Source organism: Amblyraja radiata, chromosome 1, assembly GCF_010909765.2.
Source record: "Amblyraja radiata isolate CabotCenter1 chromosome 1, sAmbRad1.1.pri, whole genome shotgun sequence".
In the NCBI taxonomy this organism is placed as follows: domain Eukaryota; kingdom Metazoa; phylum Chordata; class Chondrichthyes; order Rajiformes; family Rajidae; genus Amblyraja; species Amblyraja radiata.
The window spans coordinates 10,257,985-10,269,717 of NC_045956.1; positions in this window are offsets into that span (position 1 = coordinate 10,257,985).

Genomic DNA, 11,733 nt, shown 5'->3' on the forward strand with positions numbered 1-11,733 from the left:
AATAGTAAATTTTATTTGCGGGCGCCTTTCAAAGTCTCAAGGACACCTTACAGAAATTAACAAGAGAGAAAAAACATATAGTCGGAGTAAAATAAATAATAAGGACATCACCAATACACAAATTAAAGACAGAAATCGCTCCAAAGACAAAAAATCAAAAACACAATGTGAAGAGAGCAGCGGTAACAGCTAAACCGCGCCAGCGTCCACTCTCCCTTCCGACAGCCATCTTGGACACAGACTCACATATTAACTTACACACAAAAAAAATCTACCTTATCAGATTCCTTGACCATGTTGAATTTTTCAATCAATCCACCCAACCTCCCAGATTACATGAAGCATATCCATAGGTGGCATAATCTCGTTTCAGATTTAGCCATTAGATTCAATGTATTTTCCTGTAAATCTACTCCATGTCCCCTCCAAGACCAATACCCTTGTCACCCAATCTCACTTCCTGCCAATATATCCTTCATACAAATAGAGAATCTTTCCACAACAAATTTCCAAATTTGGTTTGGAAAATATTTCCTCACCAAAAAAACCCTACAGAGTACTGTACCCTGACTGGTTGCATCATGGCCTGATATGGCAATTCCAATGTGCAGGAATGCATAAGGCTGTAGAGAGTGGTGGACTCAGCCTGTTCCACAGGCCCTGCCCTCCCTCCCTTCCATCAAAAGCCATCTGCATGAAGTGCTGCCTCAAGAAAGTGGCTTCTATCATCAAGAATGCCAGGCCATTCCATCTTCTTTCTGCTACCATTGGGCAGGAGATACAGAAGCCAGAGGTCCCATACAACCAGGCTCAGGATAATAGACAATAGACAATAGACAATAGGTGCAGGAGGAGGCCATTTGGCCCTTCAAGCCAGCACCGCCATTCAATGTGATCATGGCTGATCATCCCCAATCAGTACCCCGTTCCTGCCTTCTCCCCATATCCCCTGACCGCTATTTTTAAGAGCCCTATCTAGCTCTATCTTGAAAGCATCCAGAGAACCTGCCTCCACCGCCCTCTGAAGCAGAGAATTCCACAGACTCACCACTCTCTGTGAGAAAAAGTGTTTCCTCGTCTCCGTTCTAAATGATTTACTCCTCATTCTAAAACTGTGGCCCCTGGTTCTGGACTCCCCCAACATCGGGAACATGTTTCCTGCCTCTAGCGTGTCCAAACCCTTTATGGGCCTGTCCCACGAGCATGCGACTACATGCGGCGAGCGCAACTAAACCGGAAGCGGGGGCTGCGCGGAGGTCGAGTGATCCCCGTACAGGGCCTGTCCCACCAGCATGCGACTGTATGCGACGAGCACGACCAAACCAGAAGCGGAGGCCGCGCGGAGGTCGAGTGATCCCGTACAAGTTGACGTGAAGTTAGAGCGAAGTCCGCGGGAAGTTCGCGCTAGGCGTACGCCGTCAAGATGCTGCGTACGGCGTCAAGACGCTGTGCACGGCGTCGAAATGCTGCGCACGCCCGCCGAGGCGGTGTGCACGGCCTCAATGCGGCTGCGAGCTGGCAGGCCGTTGCCACGCGGAATTTTTGAACACGGTCTGTTTTTCTGAGCCCCGCGCGATGTCGGGACCAGCTCCGCACAACTCCATATGGCTCCGGCGATCGAAGTGGGACCGGCCCCGCGAGGCCGTACGGCTCAAGTGACCACGTTAGGTTGCGCTTGCCGCATGGAGTCGCATGCTCGTGGGACCGGCCCCTAACAATCTTACTGATAAAACCAACATGCCTCAAGCCTTCCTCCTCACCCTGTCCACTGTGACAAGGCCTTCAGGGAACTATGTACGTCATCCAGAGTCCCTCCGTTCTTCAAAACATTCCCAAGGTTTCTGCTGGTTCACTGTGAAAGTCCTGGCATGACTCAACCACCCACTTCCCCAACTGATCTAGACCCAACAGTAACTCTTGATAACCTTCATATCTGTCTACAATGCCAACTTACTTTCATGTCATTCACAAGCATTAAGGTTAGAGGAAGAAATGTTTAAAGTAGATGTGCAGGGGCAAGTTTTATACACAGAGAAGGCCATTGCCTGAAATGTGCTGACAGGGGTGGTGGTGGAAGTCAATAGGAAAATGGCATTGAAGAGGGTTTTAGATAGGGACTTTAGGTAAATATGCCAAGAATGGAGGAATATGGAGCAAGTGCAGTCAGGAGGGATTTGTTCAAGTAGACAATGTACTCAGACATCGTGGAGTAAAGGCTACAGTTCCCATGCAGTGCTGTTCTATGTTGTTCTAATGTTGCCAGTTTTCCTCCCTCCTGACATTCCACCTTTCACACCACGGCCTGCCAATTCTGCATACTAAAAGCTCACCCATTCTGTGCAAATGAGGGATAATCCTGAAATTAAATCAAACTTTTCACTTGTCGATAGCCATTGTGAAGTCACCTACTAAAATGCTCCATGGAATAGGGTCCTGAATGAAGAAATGTCTTTCCAACATAAAATACATGATTATAGCCGAGACACGACCCAAGTTAATCTGTATAATCTATCCGGTGCAAAATTACAGGCAGACTAAATAGATTTGCATAATTATCTTCTTCCTGCATCGTTCCAACATTATTTGAATGAACATCAATTGTCTGATTTATTCAGTATCAATGTGATTTGAATGTTTCCTCTCGGAGTCAGAAAGGCTTTGCCATAACTATGATAATGATGATTATATAATGCTGGTCTCGATTGCATCTGCAGACTGGTTTTGCAAAATAGAATTTCTCAGTTTCAACAATCCAAATTTCTGATGGAGGGTGTGAAAAACTGACTGGGGAAGAAAGTGTCTTTTGCAATTTAAGCAGAAAGAAACTTTAGTGACACTCATTGAAAGCAATCGTATCACATGCCCTCCCCAAGCAAGATCTTTGTGGCATTGTGTTCTTGCTGGATGGCGACCAACTTTGGAGAGAGAGGGGGATAGTTGGGAGAAGATATTCTGTAAAAGAATCTCATAGACAACTTGCATTCATATAGCGGATACAACATTTGGTGGCACAGCGAACAGCACCGCTGCCTCATAGCACTGGAGATACGAGTTCGATCCTGACCTCGGCCTCTGACTATGTGGAGTTTGCACATTATTCTTGAGACAATGTAGGTTTCCCTCGGATGCTCCGGTTAAATCACACATCACAAAGAGATGTGGTTTGATAGGTTAATTGGCTGCTGTAAATTCCCCATCCCCCACCCCCTCCCTGTTTGTGGATGAGGGATAGAATCTAATGAGAATGTGGGAAGTATAAATGGTAGGATTAGTGTTGATGGGTGGTTAAGGATTGGCACAGATTCGATGGACCTGTTTTTGTGCTGTCTGGTGAAATAACTAACAAACTGGAACAGTTAGACTTTCATATGAAGAAAGACTGGATAGACTCGGTTTGTACTCGCTAGAATTTAGAAGATTGAGGGGGGATCTTATAGAAACGTACAAAATTCTTAAGGGGTTGGACAGGCTAGATGCAGGAAGATTGTTCCCGATGTTGGGGAAGTCCAGAACAAGGGGTCACAGTTTAAGGATAAGGGGGAAATCTTTTAGGACCGAGATGAGAAAATCATTTTTCACACAGAGAGTGGTGAATCTGTGGAATTCTCTGCCACAGAAGGTAGTTGAGGCCAGTTCATTGACTATATTTAAGAGGGAGTTAGATGTGGCCCTTGTCGCTAAAGGGATCAGGGGGTATGGAGAGAAGGCAGGGATGGGATACTGAGTTGGATGATCAGCCATGATCATATTGAATGGTGGTGCAGGCTCAAAGGGCCGAATGGCCTACTCCTGCACCTATTTTCTATCTTTCTATGTTTCTAGAATGTAGTAAACTTGCAAAGTTGCAGAAAAACACAAAAAACAGTATCAGTTCTAAGCTCGTTCCTACATTCGAATGAACTTCTATAGATTCTTGTTGCACAATATTTTTTTCTTGAAGGAGGTAGCATGAGGAGATTAATGTTTAAAGAGGGCAGGTGAATTCCATCAGGACCAAGATGATCTAAGGTTCAATTTTCAAATAGACAGGAAGCAAAGTTGTGCCGGGATCAGCTGGTTGCTGCATGTTTATTTATGCTCACCTGCTGGGGTTGTTGGATGTGTCACTCTAGGTGTTCTTCCAAAATTTCAATTTGCTGAATTCATTGCTTCAGCACCAAGCCTTCACCTGCTGGCAGCACACATCAGGAAATCAAGGAATGAAAAATCACAGGGCAAATGTCTGTAATTCCCAACGTGCACTGCAGACTGGTGAACTGTGAGCAGGTCTGTGGAAGATCAGCTTTGCAGTGTACACCATGTTTAAACTGAAGATGGACACAAACAGGAGGAGCAGTATCTCTGGAGAGAAGGAATGGGTGACGTTTTAGGTCCACACCCATTCCTTCTCTCCAGAGATGCTGCCTGTCCTGCTGAGTTAAAGGGCCTGTCCCACCAGCATGCGATTGCATGCGTCTAGCGCGACCAAACGTGGTGGCTTGAGGCGTACGGATTCGCGGGGCCGGTCCCACTTCCAACCGCGGAGCCGTCTGGAGTTGTGCGGGGCTGGTCCCGACATCATACTCACCAATCAGGTGGGCAGGAGGCGGGCTTCGGGCGGTTACATCATCACGGAACGGCACCCCGTGCGGTGACATCATCGCGCAACGCCACGCGCTAGGCGTACGCCGTCAAGACGCTGTGTACGGCGTCCAGGCGCTGCGTACGGCCTCAATGCGACTGCAGGTTGACAGACGTTGCCGTGCGGGATTTTTGGACAGTGTCAGTTTTTCGGAGCCCCGCGCGATGTCGGGACCAGCTCCGCACAACTCCATACGGCTCCGGCGATCGAAGTGGGACCGGCCCCGCGAGGCCGTACGGCTCAAGCCACCACATTAGGCCGCGCTCCGATTCTTCTGTTGTATTCCCTTTCTCTGCCTGTACGGCAGCACCAGTCAAAGCTCCAAGCATTCATCACACTACTTGTCACAGACATATCTACCCACGAGGGTTTAGCCATTTCGAGAAAGGAACACTGGGTGAATTACAGAGTAACAGAGTGAGTGTGGCAGGTGACAGTGATGATGGATGAGAAGCAAGAAGCTGCTGGACAGATGATCAGCTGCAAAAAACAGGCACTTAGGTGGCATTGACCAGCATGTGAAAATTAGCATGTGATCCTGATCATATTCTGTGACAATTCAACCCTGTTGTAGTGACAGTGACAGAAATCATTACTTTGTTCTGCATCAAACGGAATTCATTGCCACAGACGGCTGTGGAGGCCAAGTCAACGGATATTATTAAGGGCGAGATTGGCAGATTGTTGATTAGTCAGGGTGTCAGGGGTTACGGAGCGAATACAGTGGAATGGGGTTGAGATGGAAAGATAGATCAGCCATGATTGGATGGCGGAGTAGACTTGATGGGCCGAATAGCCTTATTCTGCTCCTAGAACATATGAATTTATGAAATTCACAAAGGCAAATGAAAAATGTGCACAAGTTTCAGGAGCAGAACTCCTGATGTTAGGTAAAATTAGCACAACGGGGTATCTATGATGATAACCTGTTTCTATCATAAAGTCAGAAGAGGAAATGTTTGCTGATGATTACACAATGTTCATTGCCATATACAAGTCCTCAGCGTATGAAGCAGCCCAGGCCTGTATGCAGCAGCATCTCATCAGCATCTAGGCATGAGATGGGAAATGCAAGCAGCACTGCAGCACAAAAGTGCCATCAAAAATCATCTCCACTAAAGGAGACTTTTTTTTTAATAATATTTTTATTAGAATATCATAATACAACCATTTCTTATATATCAATCCTACGTTGCTAATAGGTGGGAATCCAGCTATCAAAATAATAGTGGTCCTCCTTTATCAGTTGTATATTAATTCTGCTTCTATTTAGATTTTTTTTATGGATAGAAAGTGAGAAATTTTAAAAAAAAAGGCACAATAAAGAAGAATGTAATTTATCAATAATACAACTTTGGAGTTAGGTCCGTAAGTTATAAAGCATAACTATTCATCTAATCCTGAGCTCGAGTTTCAGTCAGATTCCCGTGCTGAACCAATTTACCCTTTCAAACAATCAATAAATGGAGACCATATTCCATCAAATAATTCTTGTTTGTCAATTAAGACAAGCCTAGTTCTTTCCAAATGTAAGGTCTCCGACATTTCCATTATCCACATTTTAATTGTGGGGGTTATAGGACCTTTCCAAAATTTTAATATTAATTTTTTCCCAGTTATTATACTATAATCAAGAAAGCTTCTTTGGTTTGTTGTAAGTCTTAGGCTTTGTTCCTAAAGGAGACTTTAACCACATACTCTCAACATTCAAAGGCATTACTATCAACAATATTCAGGAGGTCATCGTTGACCAGAAACTCAATTAGTGCAGCCACATACATACCACACTTATATGTCAGGACTTTCATATGAAGAAAGACTGGATAGACTCGGCTTGTAATCGCTAGAATTTAGGAGATTGAGGGGGGATCTTATAGAAACTTACAAAATTCTTAAGGGGTCGGACAGGCTAGATGCAGGAAGACTGTTCCCGATGTTGGGGAAGTCCAGGACAAGGAGTCACAGCTTAAGGATAAAGGGGAAATCCTTTAAGACCGAGATGAGAAAAACATTTTTCACACAGAGAGTGGTGAATCTCTGGAACTCTCTGCCACAGAGGGTAGTTGAGGCCAGTTCATTGGCTATATTTAAGAGGGAGTTAGATGTGACCCTTGTGGCTAAAGGGATCAGAGGGTATGGAGAGAAGGCAGGTACAGGATACTGAGTTGGATGATCAGCCATGATCATATTGAATGGCGGTGCAGGCTCGAAGGGCCGAATGGCCTACTCCTGCACCTATTTTCTATGTATCTATAAGAGCAGGTCAAAGGCTGGTTATTGTATGGTGAACGATTCATCTCCTGGCATGCCAAAGTGTTTCCACGGTCTACAAGGCACAAGTCAGCAGTATGGTGGAATAATATCCATCTTTTCGGAAAAATACAGCCCACTTGAGTGCACCTGGTTGGTCATTCTAAGCATTCATGTCCGCCAGTGGCTGCACATTATGGCTGCAATGTGAACCATCCACAAAAACGCTTGCACTCGCTTGCCTAGGTCACTTCGATAGCACCTCCCAAATGGAAGATCTTTGCCACCAAGAGGAACAAGGGAAACAGATGCATGGGAGATCCTCTACCTGAAAATTTCCTCCAAGCCACACAGCATCCTTGGCTTGGAAAAACATCGCTGATTTTTCATCATCGTTGGGTCCAAATCTTGGGCTCTCCACCCATGAGCATGGTAGGGGCACATTCACCAGGGAGACTGCAGGATTCAAGAAGGCGGCTTATCACACATCTTCTCAAAGGCCATAAGAGACAGGTAATGAATGCTGGCCTTGTCAGTGACATCCAGATCCTGAAAATTAAATGTTAAGCAATGCCTGTAATCTTTCATCCTCTGATAAAGCTGAGATGAGGGGGACCTTAGTTTAGAGGGATGAGGGGGGATCTTATAGAAACATATAAAATTATAAAAGGACTGGACAAGCTAGAAGCAGGAAAAAATGTTCCCTATGTTGGGCGAGTCCAGAACCAGGGGCCACAGTCCTAAAATAAAGGGGAGGCCATTTAAGACTGAGGTGAGAAAAAACTTTTCACCCAGAGAGTTGTGAATTTGTGGAATTCCCTGCCACAGAGGGCAGTGGAGGCCAAATCACTGGATGGATTTAAGAGAGAGTTATGCCCCTGTCCCACTTAGGAAACCTGAACAGATACCTCTGGAGACTTTGCGCCCCACCCAAGGTTTCCGTGCGGTTCCCGGAGGTTGCAGGTGGTTGCCGGAGGTTGCAGGTAGTGGAAGCAGGTAGGGAGACTGACAAAAAACCCCGGTAACCTCCGGGAACCGCACGGAAACTTTGGGTGGGGCGCAAAGTCTCCAGAGGTTTCCGTTCAGGTTTCCTAAGTGGGACAGGGGGATAAGATAGAGCTCTAGGGGCTAGTGGAATCAAGGCATTTGGGGATAAGGCAGGCACGGGTTATTGATTGGGGACAATCAGCCATGATCACAATGGATGGCAGTCCTGGCTCGAAGGGCTGAATGGCCTCCTCCTGCACCTATTTTCTATGTTTCTCTGATGATCATATACGGAGAGTCTTTGTTGTTGGACCGTGCACCATTGCATCCGCACTAATTGAGGGTGATTGCTAACCAACCACAGTGCAGACTGAAGTAGACACACATGCAGCTGCTGAACCAAAATATTATTACAGCCAGACTCCCAACCTCCTTGTTCAGTCCATGATAACATACCATCTTTGCTGATTATATCAATACAGGCTGCAGAGTGATCCCATGCCAACAGAAAGAGATGATGTGTTTTCCAAACCCAGGAGTCTTCCATTCTTAAATAGCATCCAGCAACCCCAATTACACTCCTCTCGAGACAATTGTTCAGCATCAACACAAGGTAAGGTTCAGGGATGCACATTATACAGAATTCAAAGGATGCCCTTTTTAATGGTAAATCATTAAATGTTGATTTCACCTTATAGTCACAGAACTGCAAAAATTCATTTATGAATAATTATCAGAATTAATTAGCAAACTGACCAGATAACACTCGTAAAATGGACAGCGAACTGAGTTGATTCTCCAGACTGATTCCTGGGATGTCAGGACTTTCATATGAAGAAAGACTGGATAGACTCGGCTTGTACTCGCTAGAATTTAGAAGATTGAGGAGGGATCTTATAGAAACTTACAAAATTCTTAAGGGGTTGGACAGGCTAGATGCAGGAAGATTGTTCCCGATGTTGGGGAAGTCCAGAACAAGGGGTTACAGTTTAAGGATAAGGGGGAAATCTTTTAGGACCGAGATGAGGAAAACATTTTTCACACAGAGAGTGGTGAATCTCTGGAATTCTCTGCGACAGTTGAGGCCAGTTCATTGGCTATATTTAAGAGGGAGTTAGATGTGGTCCTTGTGGCTAAAGGGATCAGGGGGTATGGAGAGAAGGCAGGTACAGGATACTGAGTTGGATGATCAGCCATGATCATATTGAATGGAGGTGCAGGCTCGAAGGGCCGAATGGCCTACTCCTGCACCTATTTTCTATGTTTCTATGTTTCTATGTTTAGTATTTTCCAGATTTTTTTCGGAAGAATGTACCAGATGAACAAAAATCTAAAGCAGGGTAACATTTATATAATTAATTCATACATATTTACTTTTTATATTTTGACACGAGATAATACCATTTTAATGTTATTTTACTATCGATGATCTATCCCTTATTCATGATTTTTGAACTGAGTCACTGAAGTTGCAGATATAAAGTCCATAATATCACAAGAGATAGGAGCAGAATTTGGCCATTCGGCCCATCAAGACTACTCTGCTATTCAATCATGGCTGATCTATCTCTCCCTCTCAACCCCATTCTCCTGCTTTCTCTCCATAACCCCTAACACCCGTTCTAATCAAGAATCTATCAATCTCCACCTTAAAAATACCCATTGACTTGGCCTCCACAACTTTCCACAGCAATGCATTCCATAAATCGCCAACCTCTGACTAAAGAAATTCATCCTCCTTTCTGAAGGTTCGTCCTTTTGTTCTGTGACTGACCTCTGGTCCTAGACTCCCCCACTAGTGGAAACATCCTCTCCATATCCACCCTATCCATGCCTTTCACTATTCGGTAAGTTTCAATGAGGTTCCCCCTCAGGGTGGTCTATTCATCAGGAAAAACAGACATTCTATTAGAGACCCACTCAGACTCTCTCCAAACTAAAAGTACATCAGTGGAGACACAACAGTGGTAATGCTGTAACCGTGAACAACAAACAAAACGATTGAGAAACTCAGCAATTCAGGCAGCGTCTGCTTCTGATCGAGTCCCTTCATCAGTCTGAGGGAGGGACCCAACCAAAGAAGGATCCTGACCCAAAACATTTATAATGTCCATTTTCCTCCACAGATGCTGCCTGACCTGATTTTCTCAGTACTTAGTGTTTTCAAAGGTATTTTATTGTCACGTGGACCATTGAATGTACAGTGAAACTCGATTTACCATACAGCCATACTGGACACACAACTACATAAAAGTTAACATAAACATCCACCACAATGGATTCCCCACGTTCCTCACTGTGATGGAAGGCAATAAAGTCTAATCTTCTTCCCTCTTTATTCTCCCGCGGTCGGGGCAGTCGAACCATCCGCAGTCGGGGCGATCGAAGCCTCCGCAGCCGCCGATCGAAGCCCCCACGTTGGGGCGGTCGAAGCTCCCGAGATCGGGGCAGTCGAAGTTCCTGCAGCCTGGAGCTCCCAAAGTCGTTCCCGAACCGCGAGCTCCACAATGTTAAAGTCCGCGCGCGGTTGGAGCTCCAAGGTCGATCCCCTGACAGGGACCGCCAGCTCCACGATGTGAAGTCCTGCAGGCTCCTGCGGTTGGTGCTCCCAAAGTCGATCCCCAGCAAGAGCCCGCCAGCTCCTCGACGGAGCGCGGACGGAGATACGTTATGGAAAAAAATTGCATCTCCGTCGAGGTAAGATTAAAAAACGTTTCCAAAAAGTATATCAATTTTTTATTTTTTTTTAAACATGAAGACAACAATCAACAATTAACGACAGTTTCAAATGCTATAATTACCTACTTTAACAATTGTGAATGGGAATAGTTAACTTTGCAGAATTACATATTCACAATGGGAGCACACACTGTAACTGCCAAGGCAGCACTCAATGTTAAACCATCTTCGCTGGGACATAGTAGTATAGTTTAGTTTAGTTTAGTTTGGTTTAGTTTAGAGATATGGTGTGGAAACAGTCCCTTTGGCTCACTGAGTCCACGGCAACCAGCAATCACCCTTACACTAGTTCTATCCTACATACTAGGGACAATTTACAGAAGCCAATTAACCTACAAACCTGCATGTCTTTGGGATGTGGGAGGAAACTGGAGAAAACCCATGCGATCCCAGGGAGAATGTGCAAACTCCATACAGACAGCACCCGTAATCAGGATCGAACCTGGGTCTCTGACGTTGTAAGGCAGCAACTCTAGCACTGCTGTGCCTCCCCTATACTTTGCACGGATGGTTTAAAGGCTTCTGAAGATATCCAACATTTGCCGCCTTTGTAATAATGTTGAAGGGTAGCTCCATGGCTACACACAACAGAATATTAAGTGACAAGACAGACATGTCATGATTTGTACATTCATTGGCAGGGATGTGCCTGTGAATATGTCAATGCAGAAGAAGGCCACAGAATGCTAGAGTAACTCAGCAGGACCGGCTGCATCTCTGGAGTAAAGGAATGGGTGACGTTTCGGGTCGAGTCTGAAGATTGGTTTGTCTCGCTGAGTTACTCCAGCATTTTGCGTCTATCTACAGTTTCTTATGTCTATTCATCAATTGTCCTACCCTGTGTAGTTACAATGGCATACAGAATCAGAATGTCCCACATTCTACACATGGTTTCAATGGCCTTTAAAGTATTTTGAGAACCCTTTTTTTTTCTATCTTCAAGATTGGTCCTTGTTTTAATTGATGTCTGCTATCCACATAATTCTATAACATGAATGGTCTCTAAAGTCATTCATACATTGGTTGGTGTAATCTTGAAAATGTATGTCAATAAAAATGTCAAGAAATGTCTAGAGATGAATGTTTAATTTACCTGTTAAATTCATTTAACAAATGATAAAAGCAGAGTAGGGAAG